Below are 27,461 nucleotides of genomic sequence, written 5' to 3' on the forward strand. Positions count from 1 at the left end.
AAATATTGTAAGTAAGTATTTCAAACCTTCACTGTACTTTATCAAGTAAATTTTAAACCAAATCCCTTAATTGCTTTATTTGGTATTGGTGGAGAGAGTGATACCACTTTAACGACATCTGCGCAACATGTATGAGCTTTTATTTCTCTTATAGCTCGGCAGGCGGTGTTGCTCAGATGGAGGGCTACGTGACCCCTCAATGGCTTCGTGACGTCACGCTTAAACTTAGAGAAAATGAGGTGCTCAATTTCGATTTGAATTCAAATTTTCAAACAGTGTTGGGACACTTTTTGAATTACTTTTATAATCTTTGATCTGTCATGAAGGTAGAAATGTTGACTAATGGGGTAATTTATCACTGATAAGAATTCCGTCTTTGTCTTTTTTTGGCCCAACCGCTTCCTTCTCGGTAGTGGGTTTAGATTTTTCTTTTTATAATAAGATATCAATACAATATAATCTGTTTGATTAAAAAATGGGGTACCTTGGACGAAATGATATGATTTAAGTATAATGTATTGTTTTGACTTTCAATATATATCCACATGTACCCCGTATTTTTGGATGTGAAATTTCAATATTAATAAAAATATTGAAAAAGAAATAAAGAGGCAATCAGTGCTGGTTTGGTTAAATATTGCAAATGACAATGAATCCATTACAATTGCTTTTAACCCTTCCATTACACAGATTTTTCATGATATATAGAGTAGACATCTTTGCTATGAAGAGACGATGTTCCGAGAAAACCATTTACATCATGACTTTCCATAATGGAAACCCTGGACAAAAATTGACAAAATTTATTATTCCAAAATAATCACATTTTGTGATTATTTAGTTATTTTTCTCATAAGTTCTTTATTCTGGATCTCAAATATTTTGGTCGTTATTTGTGAATTTCTGCAACCTGAACTACCCTTACGCCAAAGTTGCTGCTGTTTTATACCATGCTACAGGGTGGTCCATTGTTCAAGTGGAATCAGGGAAATGGCAGCAGCAAATCTTTGCCTGGTTAAATGATCTACACAGAAACATTGGTGTTTTACTCAAAACTGCAGTCAGCCCATTAAAAATAATACTTCATAATGCTCCAGACTTTAGACCGGACTAAAAATTTAAAATATTATTTGGAACAAGTACTACTTAAACAACAAAATGCTAAATTCATTAACCAATCAAATTAGGAATTAATGCTGGAGTCCATTGAGTTTGCTTTTACTCAATAATTAGGGGACATTGCATACTTGATGAATATGACTCTGTCCTAACAGAGTCTTACTATAAAATTCACTCATAAAATAAAAATTTGAGTAGGTTTCTGCATATTTCAGATGCTACATTCTTTCATAATTTCATGTTTCTTTAGAGTCTGGTGTACGAAAGCCAGCCATTTCCTATTGTTTTTCTTCGCTTTGAAGAGGAGTCCATAATTTATATATCTACAAAGAAACTTTACTGGCATTTAGCCTTTAACTAATTTCAGTGCCTAACTGTTCCGAGCAATTAGATCAAGAGGTTTTGCAAAGGAAGTATCAGATTATTCACACATCCTTTTCATTGTAGACGATTTTGGTCCTGTCGTTTATGCACAAAATCTGCATACCAGCACAAAAGATGGGAGAATTTTGATCAAATTATCTTTGGAGGAAGCAAATTTTTGCAGCATTCTTAAAATCATCACATGAGAATTTCACCCTCCGACTCCCCAGGATTCATTTAAACTTAGGTTTCCAGCAACTGTGCTTCTTTGTAGCCCCTTGAATATGCTGTCACCCTTATATTGGTCACTTTGGGTAAAAGGAAACTTCAGAGGTTTATTCAAAATGCATGGAGACAAATTCCCCCAATATAATTGGCAAACTGTCCAATTTTTAAAAGCTATTTTCAGTCATTTCAAATCAGCAAAGCTAGTGAAAAGATAGTGATTATAAACACTGCAAAACAGCTGGTATTTCCTGGCTGTCACAGCTGATTGCCCTGTCAATACTGACAATAATCTGATGTAGGACTCTTTGTGGAGTCCAGTCGTGAAGTACATGTTTCCTGTTGTTTCCTAACTGCTGGGAAGCCTGCCCACTGAACTTGTGCCAGTTCAGACCTGACACAGTTCAGAGCCTCCACATCTTTCAACACAGGGGAACAGCTGTGAAAAGCAGAGATTCATTTCAAACTTTAAAAAAAATATGTAATTGGATAATTTAGCAGCCTATTGTTTGTAAAAAGTTTTTGATGCTGGTATTTTAAATAATGTAGAAAAACTTTTAAAAATTCTTGTTTATAATACATTTGGAATATTTGGGGTTTTAGGAATCTGATCACACTAAGAATGGGTTTGGCAGCTAAAGTATAGGAAATTATGTCCTATTAGAATATTTTACTGTATTGATTTGGTGCAGATTCTGACCTTTCAATGCATATAATATGATGGGAAGCTGAGAAAAGAAACACTTCTCAATAAGGTGAACTGTTGGGCACATGTTTGAGCCCAGATCACGGACATCCTACGGGTGCAAATACAGCACCCATATTTTGACTGAGTTTGGATCGGTGTAGTGAATGAGATTAAGCAATAGTGAATTCTGAATTGCATCTCTATTTAGACTCGCTCCTGTTGGTTTAAATGCCATATTGTTACCTTAGCCAGGAGGTGAGGCCCACAAGTCCAACTTCAGAAATGTCCCTACTTTGGGATAGCTCTGGAATTTCTTCCCCCGTGGAATGATTTACCCCACCAATTTTTTTTGTTGTTGGATTGTTCCCAGATGAATTTGGGGTTTTAACAACATTTTCTTCATTTCACTTCCCAAGAGAATAACCAAAATTCAAATTTTCAGCAACTCCAAAGAAATGTGTATTAAAGCTTTGGCAGAATTGGAATCGAAGTAGGAAAATGGGACATAATGGGAAGAATTATTCTGCTAAAACATGATAAAGACACAAGAAATAGGAGGAGTAGGCCATTGGGCCCATTGACCCTGCTCAACGAGATCACGGTTGATCTGGTGATCGGTTCAGTTCACCTCCCTGCCTTCCCCCCCCACTATAACCCTTAATTCCTCTACTAGATAAAAAAATCTATCCAACCTTGTCTTAAATAGATTTACTGAGGTAGCCTCCACTACTTCAACGGGCAACGAATTCCATAGATTTACCCACCCTCTGGGAAAAGAATTTTGTCCTCATCTCTACCCGGAATCTTGACGCTATGTCCCCTAGTTCTGGTCTCCCGTACCAATGGAAACAACTTGCCGACCTCTATCTTATCAATGCCTTTCCTAATTTTATATGATTTTTATCAGATCCTTTCTCATTCTTTTAAATTCCACTGAATACAGCCCCAGTCGACTCAATCTCTCCTCACAGGCTAACGTCAAAAGGTAACTTTTCCCTTTTTAGTGTGTGGACATGCCCAACCCAACCTACCAGATATGTCCCCTTGCTCTGCATTTTGCAACTCCTACATTGGTCTGTCCATGTTCTTTTTTCTTCCATGTTCTTGCTCTCTAAGTGGTCCCATTCACTTATTGATGAGACAACGTTTTTACTCCGTGGTCACCCAGTTCTATCCCATCAGAGACATCCACATTGCCCCACCCTCCCTGCAGCTTAGTGTGCTTCTTTTCCATCCTTCCCAGTTTCGATGCACGGCCTTTGACCCAAACTGCTAATTGTTTCTTTTTCCACATATGCTGCCGGCCCTGCTGAGTATTTCCAGCATTTTTTTGTGAAATCTCTGTGAGAAAGTTAATCTTGCCACACTTTATGCAGAGAAAGGTAATGTGCTTTTGGTATGGAGCAGCTTCAATATCATTTATCATGTGGAAACAGATGTTTTACATTTATGGACGTTAAAGTAAAGAAAGCTAATAATTTATTAATTTACCACTAACCGACAGGAAACATGGGAATGTTAGAAGTTTATATTTCAGCTTTTACAAAAGAAATAATATAAAATAAAGTTCTTGACATTTTGTATGGCAACTATATTTTTGTTGAATCACTATTACTTGGAAATGATGGCTGCATTTAGAAAGTAAATAGACCCTAATCCCAAACTTAAACAGTCATAAAACATGAAGGAGTTTGTGGAGTGCTGGAGAAAGGTCTCCACAAATGGATAAGCATTTTAAGGAAACAGACTGCATGATGGTTTTTATGGTCAATAAATTACCAGAAACTATATTAATACGACTCTGTTCAGCACACAACTGTATCCAGCTGCATTTGGTTTTCAAACTGCTCAGGTAGATTAGTGGATAGAACTTATTTTCACTGGGTGAATGCAGCAGGTGAGAAAAACAAATGTACAGCAATGTGTCTTTATGTAATTCTCTAATAACATTGGCTACATGGAATATTCTCAGCTTTAAATTGAACTTCATTCTTCACCTGGAATTAGACCTGCGAACAACTGGAGGTCCTGAGACCTTCATTTTGTGAAGTAGATTTTATTATTCTATTCTATGGATCAAATTAAAGGATAACTCTGGATCTATTCTTGCAGTTATACTCCAGTTACACTGGTAATCCAATAGGATTGGCAGTTGAAATCTAAAGGAACAATGCGGAACAAAGATGTCAAAACAATGTTGTTGCCTGGAGAAATCTAGAGATTAAAGGATCTCTCCAGAGGTGCAGAAGGCTGAATATTTTACCTTTCCTTCACAGTGAGGATTTATGGAAAGGCTGTACTAAATGCTACATTCATATTTATTCCATCAGTCTGAGTTCCCCGATTCAAACACTCACCAGATTCATTTAAATGCAAAAATCTAAACAGACTTTTTTTAAATAATGATTTTTTTTGACAATTTAATATGTACTTTTCTTTTTGAAACATGCTAGTCCAATGGCATAACCAGAGCAGCTATGTATTATATGGCTTAAGGTAGCAGATGAAATTTGTCATCACTTACATTTCCTTTGGTGTCAGTAGCATTTCAAAGTAATTTAATTTCTTTTACAATCTTGAAAGTGGACATCAGAAAATAATTATGGAACATATTAAGCTTCTGTATTTTCAAATAGTTATTGTTGGTGACCTGTCATTCCAAATGAATGGACTCATCATGGTGACTTCCATGTCTCACATAACATTGATATAGTCACATTTCAATATGGCCTGAAGCCCCCTCACTTGTCTGCCATGAATTATTTTCCCTCTAATTTTCAACCTCTCATTGCTGCAGTCAGAGGTTCCCACCTGCTTCGAAAGGGCATCAATCATCCCGGTCCCCAAGAAGAGTAGTGGGAGCTGCCTCAATGACGACCGCCCAGTGGCACTAACTTCTACTGTGATGAAATGCTTTGAGAGGCTGGTCAAGGCCAGAATTAAGCAAAGATCTGGGCCCAATGCAATTTGCCTATCGTCACAATCGTTCCACAGCAGACGCAATATCGCTGGCTCTCCACTCAGCTCTAAATCACCTTGAAAACAGTATGCATATACGGCTGCTCTTCATCAGCTACAGCTCAGCCTTCAACACCAATGCCAGTCATGAAGCTACAAACTCTGGCCTCTGTACCCGACTGCAACTGGATCCTTGACTTTCTCATCGGAAGACCACAGTCAATAGGAATCGGAAACAAGTTCTCTTCCTCATTGATCATCATCACAGACGCACCCCACGACCGTGTGGCCAGGCACAATTCCAGTATCATCTACAAGTTTGCCGATGACACCACAGTTGTTGGTAGAATCACAATGGCAATGAGGAAGCGTACAGGAGGGAGATAGACCAGCTCCTTGAATGGTTTAACGACAACAACCTTGCCCTCAATGTCAGCAAAACTAAGGAAATGATTGTGGGCTTCAGGAGGAAGTTAGGGGAACATGGCCCAGTCCTCATCGAGGGCTCAGTAGTGGAGATAGTCAAGAACTTCAAATTCCTGGGTGTCAACATCTCTGAGGATCTGTCCTGGAGCCTCTATGTGGATGCAATTACGAAGAAGGCTCGCCAGCGGCTCTACTTTGTGAGGTGTCTGAGGGTTACTTAGGTTAATTTCTCTGCTGTTTCTCTGCTCGATGTGTTCTAAAGTCTTCTTACTTCTAACCACCCTTCTTGTGATTGGTGAAGACAACATGAATGTCCATCCGGACCTCTGTCAGTCTAAGCTGAACCGTTCAAAGTCCCAGCTTCATGGAAGTGGGCCAACACAAACTCACAGATTTATAGTCAGCAGAATGATAGAAACACTCTGGATAAAACTCGCCGCAGAGATATGGTGACATCAGTGGTTAGTGGTTCTTTATTCCCAACATCTGCTTCTGCCAGATGAGAGGACAATAGGATCTCTGGTGCCCATTAGCTCTGATGTCATCAAGCTGGGTGAGCCACCAATCACATTAAAGAATTCTCACATATTGCAAGCAGAGAAAATAGAAATCACAATTCTTAATTAACATAAGATGCCATTTACATCATTTGAAAGCTAAATAATAATTGGATTTTAAGGAACCATCTGGACAAGAGCTTCACTCATCAGGGAATGAAAGGCTACAGACCTAATGAGGGTAAATGTGTTTACTGTAGATAATTATGACAGGTGGCATGGTGACCCAAGGGCTTGTTTGTGTGGTGGACGACTATGAAATATCATAAATACTCTTAAGAAGTAAAATATGATTAAACCTTCTTATAACTTGAAATAATCATTAAAGAAAGTTCAAAGACATACCTGGGTTTATAGGTTAATGGCGTGTAATTGGGCGGCATGGACTCGTGGGATGAAATGGTACGTCTAAATTTAAATTTAAAGTTGCAATCAAATAGATAAAATTAGGGTTTTTTTTAAAATCTGGACACTGACACGGACATCAAAACTCCTTTTGACAATAATAGAAATATTGAGTTTATTGTCATGTGCATTGTACAAAGTACAAATGCACCAATGTTCTTCCTTGCTGTAGGTATCTCAATGATAAAACAACTACACTAAATGAAAAAGAGATGATAAATACAAAATCTAGATAGATAATTAATATTCACATATACCATAGTGCAAGAAAACAAAATGGTGTTACAATAGTAAATTGCCATAAAAAGAGAGTCATTTGGTGTTGGAGCAGCGCATGTTTGGTGTAAAAAGGGGCGTTTCAAGATCCTGATAGCTGTTGGAAAGAAACTATTCTTGAACTGATCGGTGTTGGTCTTTCAACTTTTTACCTCCTGGCCGAAGGTAGCAATGACCTTTGAATGAATGAAATTAGTGACCAGGCTGATGGGGGCCCTTTATGATGCTCCGTGGGTGCACATTTTTGAACTGTCCCATCCGACTCTATTTTTTGTGCACAAATAGATTTCTGGCATTCTCATGGAAGCAACCTGCTGAGTCACAAAGATCTGTGGTGAGCTTAGGTGGAGTCCAGTGCCCCCTTCACTGTATGGAAAGTTGATCTGATGTCTGTGGTGGTGACCATGGAATTGGGTGTGCCTGAGGATGAAGTGCTCTGCTGACCTCGACCTTGATGCGAGCATGGAATAGGTTGAACCCGTCTTGGAGGGATGCACTGTCACTTGCTATTCTACTTAGTTTCACTGTCTGTATTCAAGGACTCAGCCACCAACCTCAACAAATATATCAACACCGGCTTTATTAGCAAGTGATAACCATGCAGTTCATCAGCGACTCACACTTGGCTTGGTATTGCTTCTCAGCAACTCTGAGGTCACATCTGTGCATCTTGTAAAGTCAGGCATCTTGCCTGACTTGAATGCCTCAGTCCTGGCCATCAGTCATGGGTAGACCTCAGTTCACCCATGATTTCCCTCTGGCATGCAGACCTCCACACACTTGCTAATAAAGCCGGTGTTGATATATTTGTTGAGGTTGGTGGCTGAGTCCTTGAATACAGACAGTCTTCTTCCTCAATCAGTGATGTGTGACTTTTACCATCTTCTGCTTGTTAGTAGTAGAAGATGGACCAGATGGTGTTCTAGTAAGTTAGACCAAGTGCGTGTGGGATGGAGTGATAGGTGTTTTTGATGGTTGTATTGCAGTGGTCAAAGGAGTTCAGGCTTCTAATGGAACTGGAGACATGCTGGCAGTATCTTGGTAGGCCAGTCCTGAAGTTGGCTTGGTTGAAGTTCCTGACTACAATGAACACGGCATTTGAGATCCTCCATTTTGAGGCTGTTGATGGAAGCGAACAGTTTATCTAGCATTAGGTTCAAATTCACCTGGAGTGAGATGTAATCAGTGTGGCTGATGTGACTTCCAGAGGCAGGTACAAGGGGCAACACTCCACAATTAGGCATTCCAGTTGCAAGAGCTCGCTATGACCGCCATGTTGTGATCAGGAAGAAGTCTCCTCCACTTTTTGGCTTTCCTGAGGATCAAGTTAAGTTTATTATCATCCTATTGTGTCATATTACGATCGGCACGGTTGGCGTAGCGGTTAGCGCACACCTTAACAGTGTCAGCGACCAGGACTGGGGTTCAAATCCCGCACTGTCTGTAAGGAGTTGGTACATTCTGTGTTTGCATGGGTTTTCCCCGGGGGCTCCAGTTTCCTCCCACCATTCAAAACGTACCAGTGGTATAGGTTAATTAGGTGTAAATTGGGCGGCGCGGGCTCGTGAGCCGAAATGGCCTGTTACCATGCTGTAGGTCAAAAAAAATTTAAATTACAACCCAAGGCAACAGCGTTCTTTGGTCCTTAGTGCAAAACAGGCAGATACTCTATCAGACATGACAAATATACAGACAAACAATACATAAGCAGGACATGTATTCACATACACAAATAAAGAAATATTGTTTTGTAAATATGAGAGTCTTGGATGCTCAGTGTGAGCAGTTCCTTCGACTATTCAGTATTCTCACTGCCCGTGGGAAGAAGCTGTTTCTCAGCCTGGGTGGCGCTGGGAATTATCTCTTTCCATATGGCAGCAGCTGAAAGATGCTGCATGTGGGTGGAAGGGACTCCCAACGATTTTGCTCGCCCTCTTCAGATAACGATCCCAATGGATCACGTGGATGGGTGTGGGGGGGGGGGCGGGAGACCCCAGTGATCCTCTCTGTTACTATTATGGTCTTGAGGATTGACCTCCAATCCATTTCTCTGCAGCCATTGTACTATGTTGCAGCCGGCTGGGTCGCTTTGATCGAGCTCCTGTAGAAGGTTGACATGATGGTGGCCGATAGCCTTGGCCGCTTCTGTCTTCTCAGGAAGGGCAGTCACGTTGCAGTGCAGCTCATCCAGAGGGTTGAGAAGCCTTCTGGTTGTACAGCAGCCAGGAGGGGAAGGTGCGAGCCATGTCTCAACGAGGCAGAGGGCACAGCAGTCCTTCGGCTCTCTTTGAAATGTAAGTTCACCCAGTTTGTCTATTTTAAATTACTTTATCTTGATGTTATTTGTATATCAATCTGTATCTATTTTGATGTGGAGTCCAGGGGATATATGGCACAGACATGGCGTTACAGATCATTATGCTACGATGGTCCCAATTCTTGGTCCTTGCTCTAGCGAGTTGCATCCTCCAATATGCACACATGTTTTTCAATTGACTTTTATTTTATTTGTATTTTTAGCACCACATAATAGCTTTTAAATGTCTCTGAACTTGAAAGAGGTGAAGCTGCTTTCTTAGCCCAGTCTCCTGCAAAAGGCGATCTGGGAGTTCTCAGTGGCCAAGGCCTAGTCCCTGCCTGGACTAGCTCCCAGCGCAAGAGAATTAGTGAATTCACCACTGCATATCCACCCCAGATAAATGCGAGCAGATGGGAATTCTGGGCAGTGGGCCAGTTATGCTCCAATCAAGAACAGAGACCATCAAGAATATGAGGAAAACGATTGAGCCAAACATTGTAGGGAGATTTATAACGAAGGAAACACCATTTAAAATGGAACTTTCCCACTCAAGTCTCAGATTCTGGAGGGAATATTTCCAAAGGATTGGATTAAGGATCATTGTGTATTTTTTTTGCTGAAGATTGCATTTGATCCATCGTCTTCACTGACAACATCTTGAGAGTTCTCTGGTTTTGTACCCCTGCAGGCTGGAAGTGCAATGTACAGTTATGGCAGTTCTCGATGTAAAGCTGAGGAAGCTGCCTGAACAATTTGTGGCAGGTTAAATCTAACGCAGAACCAGGAAAATGGCAAATAATATTTCATTTATGTTTCTAAATTAATTTAGATAAAAAAAATTTGAAATATTTAAGTATTTTTACTCAATTTTTTAAAATTATGATAGTTTGATTTTGAATTGTTTTACAAGATCATTTTGAATGGTTCTACGAAAACCAGAGAGCATGGCTTGGTTGACTGTTGCAATTTATTCAGCTCTTTCATTGTCTAGACACCACTCTGCTCATAATGCACACTCTCTAAACCTGGTAAATCCTGGTAGCATCCTGGTAAATCTTCTCTGCACCCATTCCAATGCTTCCACGTCTTTCCTATTATGAAGTGACTAGAACTGGACAGAGTACTCCAAGTGTGGTCTAACCAGAGTTATAAAGAGCTGCATCATTACTCCATGGCTCTTAAACTCTATCCCTCAACTTATGAAAGCCAACACCCCATAAACTTTCTTAACTACCCTGTCTACCTCTGAGGCAACTTTCAGGGATCTGTGGACATGGACCCCCCCTCCCCCATTCCCCGATCCCTCTGCTCATCCACACAACCAAGAATCCTTTGTACACTGCCTTGGAATTTATAGGATGGTGAAGAAGGCACATGGTGTGCTGGCCTTCATTAGCTCAGGGATCGAGTTCAAGGTGGTAATGTTGTGGCTCTATAAAACTCTGGCTAGACCACCTAACTCTGGTTCAGCATTCAGTTCTGGATGCCTTGTTACAGGAAGGATGTGGAAGTTTTAGAGAGGATGTTGCCTGGATTGGAGAACATATAGAATAAGGAAGGTTAACAGAAGGGCTTTTCTCTTTGGAGTGATAGAGGTATGTAAGATTATGAGAGGCACACAACAACCAGCTCTTTTCCCCTGAGATGACAGTAGCAAGTACCAGCAGCAAAGGTGAGTGGAGAAATGTTCAGGGGAGATGTCAGAGATCACTTTCTCCCCCCTCCCCCCACCACAGAGAGTGGTGGGAGTCTGGAATGCTTTGTCAGGTGGAGGCTGGTACAATGGGGACATTGCACATGGATGTAACAAAACTAGAGCGTTGTGGCTGTGAGATAGGGAAGGATTAAATGGTTGTGGAGTAGGTTCATCTAGGTTGGCACAACATTGTGAGCTGAAGGACCTGAACTGTGCTGAAATATTCTATGTTCTATATCAGGCAGGGTATGGGGTGAACTCATTTAAAGGCCCAGGCTCATTTGTACTTTGCATGTTGGAGGAAGCAACTCGCTAGATTTAAGAAATATCTAGAGCAAGGACCAAGAATTGAGATCATCGTAGCATAATGATCTGTAACGTCATGTCAGTGCCATATATCCCCTGGACTCCGCATCAAAATAGATACAGATACAGAAATAACATCAAGATAAAGTAATTTAAAATAGACAAACTGGGTGAACTTACATTTCAAAGAGAGCCGAAGGACTGCTGTGCCCTCTGCCTCGTTGAGACATGGCTCGCACCTTCCCCTCCTGGCTGCTGTAGAACCAGAAGATGTGAAAATCCATCTGCCCTCATGCTGGAAAGCAAGACCATTTTTAGCATATGGATGTTAAATCAATACAGATTGTATCATGCCTTTGGAACCAAAGATGAAAGATAACAAAAATGAATGCAATTTGTCAGAACCCACAATAAAGTTGTGGTGCAGCCCTCTTGCTGCTGTGTGACTGATAAGTAGCAGACCATCTTTGGATTAACACATTAGATTTCAGTATGGATTTGACATAGTTCCAGCTGTGATGTGCTTGGTGTCAATTTGCCTGAAGGATGCGGTGAAGGCTTTCAGTCCTGTCCACTTCAAGCCTAGGTTGCATTTTGAGAAAAAAATGAGTCTGAGAAGTAAATTCTCATCAGGTAGTTCGATAGAATGCTGACAAACAATTCTATGTTTTATGTTGATTTGGACCTTGAACCCATGGCGATTCTTTCTGCCCTACGTCCCAGTGGGCAAGTTGGTTACTAACGTGTCACAGCTGGAGCAGGCCCCTGCTTCCCCATCAAAATTTGAGAGATACTGAATTTCCTTCACCAGATGAGAACATCCACTCTTCCAAGTTCATTCAAGAAAAAAGCAAACTTGCTCAATATTAAATACTCTCTGCATTTTTCTTCCAGCACATTAGCTCCTTTGGATGTTTGAAATTATTAATATATATTTCACAAGAGTAAAGTTAAAGCACCATCATGCAAACAGAACAGCTATTCAAAGGCTCAAGAGCTGGCTGTGTTCCTTTGTCCTGTTCAGATTCTTATTACATTCACTAGAAATTTGTAAATTGGACTTTGATACTGACTGAGTAAAGAGTTGACCGCAGAGCCCACCTCACTGTCAAAAGACAAAGGAGGAAAAACCCAATATCCAACCCCAACCCACCAATTTTCCCTTACAACCGCTGCAACCGTGTCTGCCTGTCCCGCATCGGACTTGTCAGCCACCATCGAGCCTGCAGCTGACGTGGACTTTACCCCTCCATAAATCTTCGTCCGCGAAGCCAAGCCAAAGAAGAGACACAACAACAAACAAAAAAAAAATAGGTAAATGGGAACAATTCAAACACATTTTACCCAATCATGCAGAAGCTGCCCTGATAGATTACGGGGCTCATTAGAATGGAATTGTGATTTGATCCACTTCTCAGCTGGCACTCAAGCATGTTAGGTTGGTCGTTGCTGTGTGTTCGATAGTGCCGTTATACCAGGAAGGCCTATACGAGAGGACCCATTAGTTCAGGAACCCATAGCATATCAATAAAAACTACACTTCCCTTTAGTATTTCTAACCTGCAGAGACAGAACTCCATTAAATACAATGCTGAGAATACATAAAATTGCTATCAGACAGAGCATCAAGTAAACATTTTGACAAGTGACACACTTGGTATCAAAAGATGGTTTCTGAATTTAAAGTTCTGTCAATATCAAACTGTGCTCTGTGGTCTAATATCACTTGAACTGTTAATAATCTACCATATAGTTTCTTTCGAGATTGACTCTCTTTTAATGATCCAAAATCCACCCGTGATTTACTGACCCTTCACTCTGAACACCTGATCTGATTCTATATAGAATCTGATCGATTCTATATTGGCTACTACGTCTCACCCAAGCGAGAGAAAAAAACATCAGAATGGAAAATGAGAAAGAGAAGGAGAACAAGGAAAAACCAACTTCTTCAGCACCAGGGAGATGTGCACCGAACTCCTCCCCATCGTCAAGCCTCTGGGTGAGCTTTGAAATCAAACGCTCGGCCCCAAAAGAAAAAAAAAGAGAGAAGGAGAACAAGAACAAAGGGAGAAATGGGAAAAAATATACAACTGGAAGAAAGAGTGATAGAATCAACTGAAGGAAAGTTTATTCCCCAGCTTCTCAAGTACATCTTTTTTCCCCCATTTGTATATGTACACATACAACTCAACAAAACAGCATTTCTCCAGACCACAGTCTCCACACACCAATACAGAGTACACCCTCTGCACAAATGAAATATATACATAATAATCCAAAATAAATGTATATTAAAATAATTTACGGGTTTCTAGGATTTTTTGACGCTCCCACCGCCTGCGGGAAGAAGCGGTTTCCCAGCCTGGCGGTCCTCATTTTTTTGTTCCTGTACCTCTTCCTTGAAGGTAGTGTCTCAAAGATACTGTGGGCTGGATGGTAAGGGTCTTAAATGATTCTCTTTCTGCACCACTTGCTGTGGATATTGTCAATAGAGGAAAGGGAAACCCCAATGATCTTCTCAGCAGTTTTAATCATCCTCTTTATTGGCCTCCAGTCTAATGCTTACCATTCCACACTATGATATCACCAGCCAGGACACTCTCTTTTGTATTCCTATAAAATGTTAGGATAGTGGTTGGTAGCCTTGCCCTCCTCAACCTCTTTAGGATATGTAGCACCTCTGCCCCTTCCTGACGAATGTAGAGGTGCGTTGGTCCAGGATAGGTGGTCCTTGAAATAGACTCAATGTTTAATGAAGCAACCCAATGATTATTCAAGTTGAAGATGGGGATGAATTTCAGACATGAACTATTTGTTCCTACTCTCTTCCTTCAATGGGGAGGAGACAATCTGGATCATCATTTAGAAATGATTGGCTGAATGTGCACTTGGCTATCAGCATTCACTTCACTTCATGCACATAAATTCATGTTTGTAAACCACGACATCCTGCGCCCTGAGTCATAAAACCTAAAATCAAATGTTACGTTTAAGGAATGTTTGCATGAGATTAAGTTTAGAATGTGAACAGAGATAGGAGACCACCATTTTATAGCTAGATTTCTTAAGCTAAAGAAGTGGTTTAGCTGAGAACCAGTTTGTAATACTCTGAGTCAGAGGCTGTAGCTTTTAAGTAAAAACACAATGCTGGAGAAACTCAGCAGGTTAAACAATGTTCGTCATATATCAAGATAACGATACATAACCAACGTTTCAGGCCTGAGCCCTTCATCAAGATATAAGCAAAATGAAGGCCAGTGCCTGAATAAAATATAATGAATACTTGTCCTGCATGTGTATTGTATTGTCTGTATGTGTGTTATGTGTCGGCATGTTTTGCACCAGGACCAGAGAACACTGTTTCGTTGGGTTGTACTTGTTCAATCAGATGACAATAAACTTGACTTACTGGAAATTATGGTCTAATTCGAGCTTTGCATTGGGAACCTTCATTTGGTTTGCACACTACATAATTCATCTAAAACCATTAAATGATGGATTTGGAGTATCAAGTCCAACATCCATCCAATTTGTGATTCCGCTAAACAAGGGTGAAAGCACAAAAGCCGGTCAACTCTCTCTTTATTCAGATGACATTGACTGTTTATTTCTGCTCCACTGATGTACCAGATTGAACCATCAAAACTAACTGATAAATTAATGGGCCAATCCTGCCGTCGCTTGGTAGCAGCTCTGAACAAGTTGGTGCTTACTTGAAAAAGAAAATAAATCAACAGGATTTTGCACATGTAACTAAATTGAAAACAGACTGAACCAAGGGATCCGCATTGGAAGCATTATTGTTTACTGCCACTTACCCTCTTCAAAGACAATCATTGATAATGCCAGATTTGATGATTGAAACAATATTTCTTAATGCATGATGTATTTCATATTATTTTTTCCCCAAAATGTCTGCTCTTGCCTTGAGACAGACAGTAAGAGTCGAAGAGTCACATTGTTAAATATGTCAACAAACAAGGTCAGAATCATGTCCTGAATTTGAAAAGGATATAGAATGAAATGCACAAAATATAGATTTAGGACAAAGGATTATGTTTCGCCAGGGAAAATAATGGAATCAGAACGAAAGAGACCTTCAACTTCTCTGGAAGTATTTTCAACATGAGTGAATGTACGAATCTGAACATTTAACTATAATTCAATGTATATTTTGTTTTGTTTTCATAATGCTGTGTCTATGTATATAATTACCTCAAGCTTGGGAGGAGGGAGGGGGGGGGGAGAAAAAGTCACTATAAATGTGTGAAAAAGAAAAAGTGTATATCATGGCTAATGTGATTTATGGTGTGAAAAATAAAAATTAATGGTTACAGATAATATTGCATTCTAGGTCTACAGAACAACTATTTGCCATTAAATTGGACATTTAGTACTTAACTAAAGTTTGCCATGCACAGAGAAGGTTATTCATTGTTAATTGCTTGGGAGCATTCCAAGGATCCAGCCTTCTTAACATCAACTGCAGAACTAAAATTCTGGAAATGAATCACATTACCCATTGTCATAACCCAGTTATTGAAACAATATTTCTATCCGACCTCCAAAAATTCTAACCACTGATATAAATTTCTTCAAGTCATTTCTCCAATGAAAGGCCAAAGACTTATTTTCTGGATGTTTTAAGTTTTATGTTTTATTTACTTGCCACAAAATACCTTGGACATGATAAGGGTCTGTAGGCTAGTAGACTAACAGGTTGTCTCTGTCATTAACACAACTCTGTAAAGAGTACCATTTATGGATTATAGGATTGCAATGCATAGGAAGATAAATTAGCACTGAGGAAGGGCAGGACTGTTATGGGTTCATTCAGGAGCCCGATGGCCAATAACTGTCTTTTTGTTGCTGCATGCTTTCACATTCTTAAGCCATCACTCTTATTATAGGAGTAAGAGAGCAAGGCGTCTCCAGGGTTTGATGGGACTTCAGTACGTGGCTGTTTTTCTGGGGCAGTGGGAGATGTAGCTAGAGTTTATGGCAGGAAAAGAAGTTTGCATTATGTTCTCAACTGCATTCACTACCTTAACTTATTCCCATCTTAAGCAGAGCAGCTTCCGTACGATGTACCCGCTTGTATAATTTTAATGGTGCGTCAGTAGAAGTAGTTGAGAGACAAGGGGGACATGACAAATTTCACACGTGCCTATTTGTTGCCATCAGGTCTCTGCTTTATTGGCTGACAGCATGTGCGATGTTAAAGGCATGGCTCATTTGATGAACAGTGGGGGAAAAAAAATGTCCCAAAGGAACAAACTACTGGTGCAGGTTGTCTGAGTGCAAGTCACCATTGTATGGAGGGACAGTCTCAGAAATGCCTTCCTTAAAGTATATTCAAATAATTGAAATTACTTTGAAAGCAAAACTTTTAAACCGAAAGAGGCCTTCATTGAAAATAAAATTTTGTCAACTTAGTGAAAACTTTATGCTGTTACTGTAATTAATTTTCCCTACAAAATTCTTGAAAAATGATGGCAGCAGAAAAAAAAAGCTGTTTACATTTTAAAAGGTGAATACATTGCAAGTTTTATTCTACAGGACATTATTTAAGTATGGACAGGCAAGTGTAATTTTAATTCATCAGTTCTGTGCTTAGCTTGATTGAAACTTGTTTCAGAACATGTTTAGAATTCTACTTCTGGCTTGAGCCTTGGTGGAATGATTCTTTCGAAAGTGGTGATGGAAATTATCTCCTTTGTAACCTGCTCAAAGTGAAACACTTGTTGATAATGTCTACCTCTGATATCACTGGTCAGGAAAACTAAGTTCTCTTGATGGCAAAGAAGCACCATACGAATGATGTAATTCAGTCCAAATAATGCCTCTACAGTCTTTATTTTAATGTAAAATAGCAGCCTTCAATCTGTACATAGTGGATGGGCCGATGCTGGGGAAAACTACTTTGCCCCTTTTTTTACTGCATATTCTTTGACGAGTTTATCTTGTGTCTTAATCGGATGTATTATATTTCTCATTATGAAAGGAGCAGCTATACCCACATAGATGGAAGCACAAAAGGAGCACCTGCTTATCGCAATGCCATATTAGATTGTGACCTGCTAATGTTTCAGGACTATGTCACTGCTTGGACAGGGAGGATACAAATAATGATTACATGAAAGCTAAGCTAAGGTTGACCAAATGGATACCCAGATCCTTCAGAAGGCTTCAGAAGGTAAAATTACTTATTTTATGAATTAATTATTGTTTTATTATCATTATTAGTTGAATTTATTGCATTCATTAGTCAGGGTCCTCTCACCAAAGCATCTCATAAAACTATTTTACTTTTGCACATAAGGAGGCAAATCAGAGAGGGAAAAAAAAACATTAATGAAAGAAATTCAGCGTGGTTCTTGGGAGTCACAAAGGAACATCTGCAGATCTTCAATCGCAAACTCCTTCATGGATTGCATTTGGCGACATGGAAGTACTGTAGGTTGTTTTGGGTGGGGGTGGTTTTCAGAAATCTCTACACAATCTCATTTTTGATTATAATGGCAACCACCAGAATACTGTTTCTCAATATAAATGTAGATTCCACTGAGTTGGCATTGGAAAACTGTGAGTCCTAGACAATTCAACTCAAATGTCGATCAGATGCCAAGAACTACACTCTTTGTGCAAAGGATCTATGACCCAAGCAGAAGAATTTCTGTTTTTGCTTGAATGATGCAATGAGAATGTACATGGAAGAGCAGAGATGATCGAGGAATTCAGTAGTGCAATGGCCTGCATTGGGGTTATGGATGCTGCTTGTTAATATTGGCCTCCTGTAGGAACTTGATGGAAAAGTAAGTAAGGACCCATGAGTATTTGCTGATATAAGAATGAGCACCAAAGGTCTCTCTGCCTGTGCTACATATGTCATTTTCCATCCCAATCTTCTTATCTTCTTTCTTTGGCTTGGCTTCGCGGTCGAAGATTTATGGAGGGGTATGTCCACGTCTGCTGCAGGCTCGTTGGTGACTGACAAGTCCGATGGGGGACAGGCAGGCATGGTAAAATTGGTGGGTTGGGGTTGGGTTTTTCCTCCTTTGTCTTTTGTCAGTGAGGTGGGCTCCGCGGTCTTTTTCAAAGGAGGTTGCTGCCCGCCGAACTGTGAGGCGCCAAGATGCACGGTTGGAGGCGAGATCAGCCCACTGGCGGGGGTCAATGGGGTAGGCACCAAGAGATTTCTTGAAGCAGTACTTGTACCTCTTCTTGGGTGCACCTCTGTCTCAGTGGCCATAGAACACGAATGGTCCTCCATTCTGGAGAGGTGACCCACCCTGCACAGTTGGGTCTTCAGCAGCATGGATTCGATGCTTGCGGACTCTGCCAGCTCCAGTACTTCGATGTTGGTGATGAAGTCACTTCAATGAATGTTGAAAATGGAGCGGAGACAGCGCTGAATCTTCTTATAGCCAAGAATATAATGTATATACATGCGTAATAGTCGATACCATGTAAAAGTCGACCCCTGATTTTTGGCCAAAAATCTGGTATTTTCCATATATCACGTGTAAAAGCTGACCCCCTATTTTTGGCCCCAGCCTCCCACCCACCAGAGCTCCCAGAGCCCTGACCATAGACTCTCACCTAGGCCCCGGATGCCCACCCATCCGAGCTCTCGATGACCCCACCGCAGACTTACCACCCAGTCCAGCTCACCCATTTGAGCTCCTGACACCCAAACACGGATTTACCACCCAGTCCCGCCCACCCACCCAAGCTCCCGATACCCAAATGCGCACTTAACACCCAGTTGCAGCTGCCCGCACGCTCACCTGAGCTTCTGACACCTCGAATGATGCAGGCAGTTACTGTGGTCAAAAGTAGAGCGCATGTAATAGTCGTCCCCCTAAATATTCACACAAAATTACACATGCGTATAATTAACACGTAACCCTGTAACCCACGTAACCTCGCTGCCACGTCCCAGCTTGCTTGGCCACGGCACATGAACCATGGGTGTAAAGGGTGGGGCCAGTACTGCGCACACTGCACTCCACCTAAAAGCTCCTTTGCGCAGGCCCGAGGACATGTCCATGTCCTCCCCTTCCACGTCCTCCCCCTCAAAAGATGCTCACAAACTCAAGCTAGCATGCTGGAACATCAGAACCATGCTAGACAAGGCTGACAGCCACCGACCTGAACATTGGTCTGCTCTCATCGCACATAAACTCCTCAGACTTGACATCGACATAGCCGCTCTCAGTGAAGTCCGCCTGGCAGATGTAGGCAGCCTCCAAGAACGCGGCGCGGGCTACACACTCTACTGGTCTAGCAAGCCTATGGATGAATGACGCCTATCTGGTGTAGGCTTCATGGTCAAGAACTCCATTGCCTCCAAACTCGAAAACCTCCCGACAGGCCACTCGGACCGGATCATGTCCATGCGACTCCCCCTTCAAAACAAGCGTCACATCACCCTCATCAGTGTCTATGCTCCAACCCTCCAGGCGGAACCAACAGAAAAGGACAAGTTCTACACTGATCTGCGCAACCTCATTCAACACACCCCTACAGCCGACAAGGTTGTCATCCTTGACAACTTCAATGCTCGCGTCGGCAAAGACTCAGAAACCTGGCCAGGATTCCTGGGCAAGCATGGTGTCAGCAAGTGCAACAACAACGGGCGCCTCCTGTTGGAGCTCTGCGCAGAACAGCGGCTTGTCATTACAAACACCCTTTTTCAGCAGAGGGACAGCCTTAAGACCACCTGGATGCATCCGTGATCCAAACACTGGCACCTCCTGGACTACATCCTGGTGCGAGAAAGTGACAAACGAGATGTGCTCCACACCAGGGTCATGCCCAGCGTGGAATGTCACACTGACCACCGGCTGGTTCGCTGCAAGCTCAACCTTCACTTCAAGCCAAACCCCAGGAACAGTAGAGCCCCTAGAAAGAGGTTCAATGTTGGAAACCTGCAGTCAGACGAAGTGAGAGGAAACTTCCAGGCAAACCTCAAAGCAAAGCTAGACGATGCAATCCGCCTCACGGACTCGTCCCCTGAAACCCTCTGGGATCAGCTGAAGACTGCCATACTGCAATCCACTGAAGAGGTACTGGGTTTCTCCTCCAGGAAAAACAAGGACTGGTGCGATGAAAACAACCAGGAAATCCAGGAGCTGCTGGCAAAGAAGCGAGCTGCCCACCAGGCTCACCTTGTAAAGCCGTCCTGGCCAGAGAAGAAATGAGCCTTCCGTCGCGGATGCAGCCATTTTCAGCACAAACTCCGTGAGATCCAAAATGAGTGGTGGACTAGCCTCGCCAAACGAACCCAGCTCAGCGCGGACATTGGCGACTTCAGGGGTTTTTACGAGGCTCTAAAGGCTGTGTACGGCCCTTCACCCCAAGTCCAAAGCCCACTGCGCAGCTCAGACGGCAAAGTCCTCCTCAGCGACAAGATCTCCATCCTCAACCGATGGTCAGAACACTTCCAATCTCTTTTCGGTGCCAACCGCTGAGTCCAAGAATCCACCCTGCTCCAGCTCCCTCAACAGCCCTTAAGGCTAGAGCTGTATGAGGTCCTCACCCGGGAAGAGACATATAAGGCAACTGAAAAACTGAAAAGTGGCAAAGTAGCAGGTATGGATGGAATCCCCCCAGAGGTCTGGAAGGCTGGCGGCAAAACTCTGCATGCCAAACTGCATGAGTTTTTCAAGCTCTGCTGGGACCAAGTAAAGCTGCCTCAGGACCTTCGTGATGCCATCATCATCACCCTGTACAAAAACAAAGGCGAGAAATCAGACTGCTCAAACTACAGGGGAATCACGCTGTTCTCCATTGCAGGCAAAATCTTCGCTAAGATTCTCCTAAATAAAATAATACCTAGTGTCGCCGAAAATGTTCTCCCAGAATCACAGTGCGGCTTTCGCGCAAACAGAGGAACTACTGACATGGTCTTTGCCCACAGACAGATCCAAGAAAAGTGCAGAGAACAAAACAAAGGGCTCTACATCACCTTTGTTGACCTCACCAAAGCCTTCGACACCGTGAGTAGGAAAGGGCTTTGGCAAATACTAGAGCGCCTCGGATGCCCCCCAAAGTTCCTCAACATGGTTATCCAACTGCACAAAAACCAACAAGGTCGGGTCAGATACAGCAATGAGCTCTCTGAACCCTTCTCCATTAACAATGGCGTGAAGCAAGGCTGCGTTCTCGCACCAACCCTCTTTTCAATCTTCTTCAGCATGATGCTGAAACAAGCCATGAAAGACCTCAACAATGAAGACGTTGTTTACATCTGGTACCGTACAGATGGCTGTCTCTTAAATCTGAGGTGCCTGCAAGCTCACACCAAGACACAAGAGCAACTCGTCCGTGAACTACTCTTTGCAGACAATGCCGCTTTAGTTGCCCATTCAGAGCCAGCTCTTCAGCGCTTGACGTCCTGTTTTGCGGAAACTGCCAAAATGTTTGGCCTGGAAGTCAGCCTGAAGAAAACTGAGGTCCTCTATCAGCCAGCTCCCCCATGACTACCAGCCCCCCCACATCTCCATCGGGCACACAAAACTCAAAACGGTCAACCAGTGTACCTATCTCGGCTGCACCATTTCATCGGATGCAAGGATTGATAACGAGATAGACAACAGACTTGCCAAGGCAAATAGCGCCTTTGGAAGACTACACAAAAGAGACTGTAAAAACAACCAACTGAAAAACCTCACAAAGATTAGCGTATACAGAGCCGTTGTCATACTCACACTCCTGTTCGGCTCCGCATCATGGGTCCTCTACCGGCATCACCTACGGCTCCTAGAACGCATCCATCAGCGTTGTCTCCGCTCCATCCTCAACATTCATTGGAGCGACTTCATCACCAACATCGAAGTACTCGAGATGGCAGAGGCCGACAGCATCGAATCCACGCTGCTGAAGATCCAACTGCGCTGGGTAGGTCACGTCTCCAGAATAGAAGACCATCGCCTTCCCAAGATCGTGTTATATGGCGAGCTCTCCAGTGGCCATCGTGACAGAGGTGCACCAAAGAAGAGGTACAAGGTCTGCCTAAAGAAAGCCCTTGGTGCCAGCCACATTGACCACCGCCAGAGGGCTGATCTCGCCTCAAACTGAGCATTTTGCACCTCACAGTTCGGCGGGCAGCAACCTCCTTTGAAGAAGACCACAGAGCCCAACTCACTGACAAAAGACAAAGGAGGAAAAACCCAACACCCAACCCCAACCCACCAATTTTCCCTTGCAACCGCTGCAACTGTGTCTGCCTGTCCCCCATCGGACTTGTCAGCCACAAACGAGCCTGCAGCTGATGTGGACATTACCCCTCCATTAATCTTCGTCCGCAAAGCCAAGCCAAAGAAAAGAAGAACCCTGTTGAGAGGTGTTTTCTTGTTTTTTCTCTCAAGATTTATTTGCGATAAAGTTTCTTCTCAACTGCAAACCAATTTCTCAAAGCAGATCTATTTCCTTCTGCACAGATCAGCCTCAAGCTGCGATATCAGCTCAGAGATACAATTCTTCAAAATATACTACATATTCATGGCTTTCTTATTTTATGCTCTCTCATAAGTAATGTTAATTTCCATTTGCCTCTGTCTTGTGCATAATTGATAATGCTTGTTAATGATGGCCACTCTCCTACCAGCGGAATACCAGAAAAGATAATAATTTCTCAAAGGCATTTATCATATTTTTAAATCTGAAATTCTAATGAAGGGTAAAATTACTTATTTTATGAACTAATTTTTGTTTTATTCTATTAGTTGAATTTATTGCATTCATTAGTCAGGATCCTCTCACCAAAGCATCTCATAAAACTACTTACTACAGAGAAAGTGCAAATGCAGTAAATGATGAACTATAACTCACAGAAATAGAAACGTGAGCCGCCACAGTTAGTGAAGCGGTTGGTGCAATGCTGCTACAGCGCCAGCAACTGGACCGGGGTTCAAATCCAGCGCTGTCTGTGAGGAGTTTGCACGTTTACCCTGTGTCTACGTGGGTGCTCCAGGTTCCTCCCGCCGTTCAAAATGTACTGGGGGTCTGTAAGTCAATTGGGTCTAATTGGGTGGCACGGGCTCGCGGACAGAAAGGGCCTTTACTGTGCTGCACATCTAAATTATTTTTTAAAATTATAAAACAGCTGAAAACTGTTTCCCAGAACTGCTGAGGCCATTTACTTTGTCCTTCCTGTTTAGCAACTCTTACTACTTTAAGTGGATTAAATTATGGATATTTGGACGATGCCAAGTCATTCTTCTACCTATCACTAGTCCATAGTCAGAACATTAAAATATGAATGGAATTTTTATCCTACACAGCAGAATAGGTCTTTTACGATCCTGTTCAGCAATGAATTGAACTTATTAAGTTCTGAATGCTCAACTGTTGTACCATTCCAAGCAATATTGTGTGTAACAAATAGGACTCCAGAAATTAAAATGGCTATAATCATTATGTTCTACATGCTAATAGTATTCCACAGATATTATGGAGTTGCAGGAAATACTGATATACAAGTTCTTATAGTCAGTCAGGAGGGTAGTCTTAGGCTGTGGAACAATACCAAACAATTGGGTGGGGTAATGGTAGATGGAATTTAATCCTGAAAAATACAAGATGATACACTTTTGGGCGGTTTAATATACTTATTAAAGAGTGGAACATACTCTCTGAATGGTAGGACCTAAGGGGGATTGAGAAGTAGAAGGATCTCAGTGTACAGCAGTCCATGAATCCTTCAAATTGACAGCAAAGGTGAATGTTTTTTTAAAAATGTAGACATATAGAATCACAACAGTAACGTGTAAACGTGCAGGAGGGAGATCGATCAGCTCATTGAGTGGTACCACAACAATCTTGTGGTCAATGTTAGCAAAACCAAGGAGATGATAGTAGGCTTCAGGGGGGAGTCAGGAGAACACGACCCTGTCCTCATCGAGGGGTCAGTGGTGGAGATGGTCAAGAACTTCAAATTCCTGGGTGTCACCATCTCTGAGGATCTGTCCTAGAGCCTCCATGTTGATGCAATCACAAAGAAGGCTCACCAGCGGCTATACTTTGTGAGGTGTCTGAGGAGATTCAGATTGTCACCAAACACTCTTGTAAACTTCTACAGGTGGCTGGCTGCATCATCGCCTTGTATGGAGGCCCAAACTCTCAGGACAAGAGCAAACTCCAGAGGGTTGTTAACTCAGCCTGTGATATCACAGGCACCAGACTTCACTCCATCGAGGACATCTACATGAGGCAGTGTCTTAAAAAAAAAAAGCAGCCTCTATCCTCAAAGACTCCTAGCACCCTGGTCGTGCCCTCTTCACTCTGCTACCATCGGAAAAAAGGTACAGGACCCTAAAGATGAGCACTCAACGACACAAGGACAATTTCTTCCCCACTGCCAGCAGGTTCCTGAATAATCAATGAACCAAAGACACTGCCTTACTTTTCGTGTATGACTATTTTAATTTTTTTTAATTTATAGTAATGTTGTAAGATGGTTATAATATGAATGTTTGAACAATGTCATTGCGAATTTCATGACTTCTTCATGACAATAAATTCTGACGGCACAGTAACAGGCCATTTTGGCCCACGAGCTGTGCCACCCAATATACACCCAGTTAACCTACACACCCTGGTGTGTATTTTGAACAGTGGAAGAAAACTGGAGCCTCCAGGGGAAACCCATGGAGACATGGGGAGGATGGACAAACTCTTTGTAGACAGTGCAGGATTCAAACCCTGGTGAAGGAGCAAAGATTCAAGATTCCTTTAAAATAGGTGTAATATTACATGAGATTGACATTAATCTGCCATTAGCAGATAAAGATTCGCCATCAGCAGAAATTGCCCAGCACCCATTATAGTCAAAGAAAGAGAATCAAAAGAGAGTTCCCCCAGAGTCATTAAGCATCTGTGGATTTACCTCCATCCACTCCTGCAGCCACACAGACTTCAGTCCAAACCGTTGGCAACTCGAGCTCCAGTTTCAAACCTCTGTCACAATCAGGAAGCCTTCAGTGCCCGCAGCACTCTTTCATATTCCGGATCCAATACCTGGTACCCCTTCAGCCAGACTCAAGCCAGTCCTCAGCAGTCCAGAGCCTGCGTGGGTTCCTCGCATTGACCAACCAACAGCCCACCCACTGCCTATGTTTTCTTCAGCTGCAGTCTCCCTCACTGGTCCGCTGCAGTGGTCACATCCCAGAGGGTCGTCTCCTCTGCTTCTCTTCCTCAAATAGGCAGGTGGTCTCCCCATTTTTTGGTGCTCTGCCTCAGTCCTCTGCTCCCCTGGAGTCTGCAACTTCTTGAGGCTGCTGTAGACACAGGCTCTGTGATTAGTAAGGGATTGCTTCAGGTAAGATGTGAGCGGGAAGGGAAGGCTGAGAATCACTGCTCTAGACACAATTGTTACTGAAATATTTTGCTTAATGGCCCATTTCCTTTGGAGTTATGAAACCATGCACATAACGAGTCAATTAGGTATGATTAAAACAGTGGATATTCTTTCCACTCACATACCACTTGAAACAATCCCTTACTAATCACAGAGCACCAATAGCATAGGGAATACTTAAGGTGGTGTGTGAGTTTAGGGGGGAAGTTTAAAAACCACTGATCTACGCAGACACGAGCAGGTGGGGAAGAGAGGGTTACAAGTGACCCGCAGATTGATGGAATTAGTTTAATTTGGCATCATTGTTGGGACAGTACTGTTCTATGTTAGAGTGGAGAAGATGTGATAGAGGAAAAATAGAGAATGTAGATATAGTAAAATCTCTGGTATCCGGCACCTATGGGGATTGGTAGACGCTGGATAAGTGAACTTTCTGGTTGCTTGAGTTTGTGTCTTGCGAACTAGCGGCGAGGCGCGCCAAATTTAAACCCATATTTTCTACCTATTTCTTTTCTGTAATTTTTTTGCTGGTTGCTTGAGGCTGCCAGTTGGTTGAATTCTGGATAAAATGGTTTTTTACTCAAGTAGGACAGTAGAGAGGTCTGAAATCTGGAACTCTGGTGAAAAGCTGGTGGAGGTGGGTACTCTCCCATTTGAGAACTGTCCAGATGAGCACTTTAATCACGCACATGAGCCCACAGACTAGGTGTCGGCAAATGGGGTCAGTAGAGAGAGGTATTTAGTCACCAAGGACGTGAAGGGTCATGACTCATCGCCTTATTCAGTTTAATTTAATCTGCATAGAACAGCATCATCATAAATGTTTATCTTCATCCGTCTTTTTATTGAACTTTATTGTCTGTGCCCTGCCCACAGAACGAACATTCTGGAAGCAGAACCCTTTGACCTCAAAAGGCACCTCTTGAGACAGAGCGAGTTATGCATTGTTAGCTGGCCTTGGGCTTTGACCACTGGGTGGGGACAGTCCTAGAATATCCTGAGATATTGGAAATTCACTGCTGTTCAACATTTTTGCCTGGTTTTAAATGCCCTCTGAATAAAAGGGTAAACAGTTAGAGACCAAAGATTTGCTAAAAGCGTCAGAATAGTTCGATAATTCAAACATTCGTTTGCACTTCATTTTCCCACAGGATTATTACCAAGAGGGCCCAGTGTTGAATGCACTTTATCTACTGGAGGAATTCAGCAGGTCGATTGGCATCAGTACGAGAAAAAGAATGATCAAGGTTTTGGCCCAGAATCCTTCATCAAGATTGGGAATGCAGAAAAGAGAAGTTTATGCAAAGAAGATCCGACTGCAAAAAGTCATCAGATAAATGAACCTGAAAAATTAATAAATGAAAGATTTTGCTTTCATATTGCTCTTGCAATGCAATGTTACAAATTACTTCACAGGGGCGCAATTAAACAACATTTGGCACAATTAAACAACATTTTGCATCCAAGAAGGTGTAAAGAAACCAAGAGTAAAAGTGAAGTTTGATATTTGATTAAATTTGAGCTCTAAAGATATCTTTCAGCATGACCTGAGCAGTGATGTGGCAGAACAAAATAAGTGGCAAAGCTACTAAACCTACTGCTTCATAACTTCAGCAAATGCAGGTTCAATCTTGATCTCGGGTGCTGTCCATGTTGAGTTGGCACCTTTATTTTCTGGGTCTCTGTGAATGTTCTTCAGGTGCTCTGGGCTCCATCCACCTCTCAAAAATACGTAGGCTGGTAACTTCACTGGCTGTTGCACATTGGTCCCAGTG

General features: G+C 42.2%; 1 long non-coding RNA gene across 1 annotated transcript; it reads left to right on the forward strand.

Moving 5' to 3' along the window:
- The first annotated feature begins 178 nt into the window (after nt 1–178).
- LOC138743888 (uncharacterized) lies at nt 179–27,079 on the forward strand. The gene is made up of 3 exons (XR_011345095.1): nt 179–239; nt 17,326–17,517; nt 26,838–27,079. It is a non-coding gene; the product is annotated as an uncharacterized lncRNA (long non-coding RNA).
- The last annotated feature ends 382 nt before the right edge of the window (nt 27,080–27,461 follow it).

The sequence above is a fragment of the Narcine bancroftii genome, chromosome 10 (genome assembly GCF_036971445.1).
Source record: "Narcine bancroftii isolate sNarBan1 chromosome 10, sNarBan1.hap1, whole genome shotgun sequence".
NCBI classification, from domain to species: domain Eukaryota; kingdom Metazoa; phylum Chordata; class Chondrichthyes; order Torpediniformes; family Narcinidae; genus Narcine; species Narcine bancroftii.